Source organism: Gobio gobio (assembly GCF_949357685.1).
Source record: "Gobio gobio genome assembly, chromosome: 12".
Lineage (NCBI taxonomy): Eukaryota > Metazoa > Chordata > Actinopteri > Cypriniformes > Gobionidae > Gobio > Gobio gobio.
The window spans coordinates 13,889,343-13,893,816 of record NC_137105.1 but is presented as its reverse complement, the minus strand read 5'-3'; positions in this window follow the sequence as shown (position 1 = coordinate 13,893,816).

Here is a 4,474-nt window from a genome sequence, read left to right as displayed (position 1 = left end):
CCTCTCGACAGTCACTGCTTGTTTTTCCTACTGCATTCAAAAAAGGCAGTATTTCTTTGTTAATTCATTATACACATGTTTGGTCTTGCATTACTTTGAATCATAAAAAGTTTTACCCAGCTCTCTGGCATACACGATTGGTCAATCGTGGCATTCAGCGATCTAGAGAACGTTCCAAAAAGATCACATCAGTCATGATAATTCTGTCCTTGTAACATAGATCCACTGGAGGCGAGTGTAGATGAACCCATGGAGGGAGCAAACATGGAGGACTATATTGACTTGACTTGACTATGACAACCAATGAACAGCCCGAACTCAACCACATGACAAGACAATGAACCAATGAGAACTATGGACACATGACTAGACCAACCAATGAGAACATGACACAGACAAGGGAACCAATCAGAACAAGACACATTAACTAGGGAAGCACATGACATGATCACATATGGGCAAGGAGGTCACATGACAAGAAATCATTGCATTCAAATGTTGCAATCACTTCCATGGCCACAGGTGTGTAAAATCACCTAGGCATGCAGACTGCTTCTACAAACATTTGTGAAAGAATGGATCTCTCCCAGGAGCTCAGTGAATTCAAATGTGTTACCGTGATAGGTTGCCATCTGTGCAATAAGTCCATTCGTGAAATTTCCTGTGCCACCTAAGGTGAGGTGATGCCTCATCCTGTGTGGAGCAGACTGCACTTCCCTTCTCCCAAGACATTTTGGAAAATTTCATGCTCCCAACTTTGTGGGAACAGTTTGGGGATGGCCCCTACCTGTTCCAACATGACTGTTCACCAGTGCACAAAGCAAGGTCCATAAAGACATGGATGAGCGAGTTTGGTGTGGAGGAACTTGACTGGCCTGCACAGAGTCCTGACCTCAACCCGATAGGACACCTTTGGGATGAATTGGAGTGGAGATGGCGAGCCAGGCCTTCTCATCCAACTTCAGTGCCTGACCTCACAAATGGTCAAAAATTCCCATAAACACACCCCTAAACCTTGTGAAAAGCCTTCCCAGAAGAGTTGAAGCTTTTATAGCTGCAAAGGGTGGGCCAACTCCATATTAAACTTGGGATGTCATTAACATTCATGTGCATGTAAAGGCAGGCGTCCCAAAACTAGTGTATTTTGAAGCCCAAAATGTGCATCCATCCATCATAAAAGATATCCACACCCCGGCTCTGGGGGGTTGATAAAGGTCTTCTGAAGCAAAGCGATGCATTTGTGTAAGAAAAATTAACATATTAACACATACTAGCTTCTGACAGACTTAGAGTCGCCTACGCAAGTCAACTTACGGCATAAGAGTAACCCCTTCAGTAATTCATTATACACGTGTTTGGTAGCCTAGAAATCTAGACGCACCCTAGCGGCAGCAAATGTAATTTGCAGCCAGGGTAGTCTAGCAACTCTCTGTTGGCTTGCGAGCTGAAAAAAACTAACTCTAGTCAGGCCAATCACATCGTGTATAGAGTCGGTGGGCGGGCTTAACATAATGACGACAGAGTTGCGGCAGTTCCGCATACTACTTGCAAACAAATAAGCTGGCGAACAGCAGTCTTTCGAATCAGCTTTGGCCGCGACTCTGGAAGACTTGGAGTTAAGCTTTTCTTTGAGAAAAGAACAAAGAACGGCACTGAAGTCATTCTTACAAAAGGAAGATGTGTTCGGAGTTTTGCCGACCGGATACGGCAAAAGTTTAATCTATCAACTAGCTCCGCTTCACCTTCTTCGTTGCTCTGGTTGGTTGTAGCGCTATCCTATTGCATGCAGAGGGAATTTGAAAGACAACCGTTAACCCGTCCCTCGGATTGAGCCCTGCCAATGGTGTGTTCCCAGACCCAACATCTTGATGTGGGTGTGGTTTTTCAGGCTACGTGTTGGGTACAGTATTGCACTAGCCTACTTGATAAACTTGAATAAAATAATGTTCTGCGGCTCTCTAGTATACATGATTCTGATTGGTTGATCGCAATCTAGACGAGTCAAAAGAGAGCGTTCCAAAAAGCTCAAATCTTGTGTTGGTAAAATTTTTCAGACCATTCTTACTACAATGACCCTGTCCCAAATGACACACTTCATGCGCACTTACGGTCTTGTGGACTTACAATGGCCACTGTGTGCGCATGTCCGTTGAGTCTACAAGACCATAGAGTGTCCCATTTGTCATTTTAGGTTTCAGAAGGGTGCTCGTGAGCGCCCCATTTGTGTCTGATATGCGCCCTCAATGCGCACTTTTGTTGAGCTCCGCAGCAGACTTCTACCCGACATTCAAAGCGGCAAGACATCACGAAAATGTGAACTCAGAGGAAGATAGCGAGGGCTTATCGCTCCATTTGGGACATGACCACCTTAACTGGTGCTTCTTTTTTATCTCTTGTATTATACCACAGGCCAGCTCTCTCTTGTTTAAATTGCACCATCTTACGTACATCGGTTGTATTGAAAAATAGATTGTACAGTAGTCAGACCAAAGAGGGCTTTAGTAGGCAATTACAGTCATATTGTTTGTCTTGTTGCTAGTCCGATTGTTTTGCATGTTAATGGACTATTTTCTTAGCGGCAAGATAATTATATAATTTCAGCTCAAATCTATATTTTATGTTTGTGTATTGTATTTATTTATTTGAGGAGTAGGCGTATAATGTAAAATCATCCAGTCATGATCGCAAAATAAACCCCAAGAAAACCAAAACCAAAATAGATTGGCTGGGCGGACTAACTGACTACCCTTATGTACTTAGCAAGCATGTTTTTCGACTGTGAGATGGGCCACCTAATCTGTGTTTTCAAGAATTTTGGCACGCTAATAAACGCATTTCACTGAGATCTACTCTTGCACATATTTTGGACGTGAAATCTGAGCTTCCTATGTCAGAGAGCTTGGGGCCAACTGAATGAGATGAAGTTTTGGTTTGCTGGTGGGCGCACTCATCTAGAACCACACATGCATCTCACTCAAGTGCACTTACTGTGAACAAGCTTCCTCAGCTCTGGAAACTCTTGCACGCTCCCCACAGCTAACCGCAAACTGTGGAGCACTCCTGCACTCTGGCAGACCCCATCAAACCCCACAGTAGGTGAAGAGCCTGCACAGCAGTCAGCATGCTTTATATTTTCTTTGCATTTTCTCGTTTTGCTCACGGGGCTTAGGTCGAGTTAGATAAATATGAGGTTTTGAATATTTCAGAGGAAAAAATAGGATTGTACACACATCATCTCCAGTGACCTGGTGTGTTTAAAATATAAAAAAGCAATAACATGCTGGTAATAAGTGGATTTGGCTGAGATAATATGGCGTGTGAGTGACAGTAAGTCTAAATATAAAAGTGTCCAGTTTCATTACGCTATTTGAAATGTGACGACTAAAGTTGTGTATTTTTTGCAGGTTATCCCTTTATTACACTGTCTTAGGTAAGGATAAACTTCGATGAAAACGTATAGTCCAGGTCACAGTATCTGGCCCCTGCAATGCTGCTTTAAGAGGAGGCAGTAGTTCTTTAATCCTCATTCCTCCATCCTCTTAATGGTTAGTTCTGGGAATCATTTGTGTGCCTGTGGCAAGGGATTTTCCACTGTAAACCTCTTTGGCTGTCTTATATCATAATGTAGGTTTTACAGAGGCAAATTTGTATGTCTGCTACTGGATGACATCTATTAAACAGTGATGGACTCAAGTGGGCAATTATAGGTTACAGTATTTTTCAAAATAGGTGAGAAAAGGTTGTGTTTTTGGTTATTTATATACACTGCTCACTTTGGTTATTTATACACTGCTCACGTTGCTGTTTGGGTTTAAATTGACAAATACTTAAGAGTCTATGACTGGATCATTATTGCTGTGATTATTATGTTTCTTGCATGTTTTATGTTTGGCGACAGTTCTTCTAACCCTAACGGATGGAGTGTGCAGCATATCTTAAAACAACCATTTTCGAAAACACATCATGTCCATATTTCAGGATGACAATGTCAGAAGCAAGTTGCATCAGGCTCAAATTGTGAAAGAATGGTTGGGCGGGAGCATGAAGATGAAGAATCATTTTCACACGTGAATTGGCACCTCTGAGTCCAGAACTTAAATTCATTGAAAGTCTTTGGGATGTGCTGGAGTAGACTTTACAGAATGCTTGACTCTTGACTCTTGTTTAAGAAATGAAAAGATACACACCATCAATTAGAGTTAAAGGGATAGTTCACAAAAAAATTGTAATTATACCATAATTTACTCACCCTCAAGCCATCCTAGGTGTATATGACATTCTTCTTTCAGACCAATACAATCAGAGTTATATATATAAAAAAAAAGGTCCTGGCTAATCCAAGCATTATAATTGCAGCCCAAAATTTGAAGTGAATTTGAATTTGAATTTGAAGCCCACAAAAGTGCATCCATCCATTATAAAAGTAATCCACATGACTCCGGGGGTTAACAAGGCTTTTTGAAGGGTTTGTGTA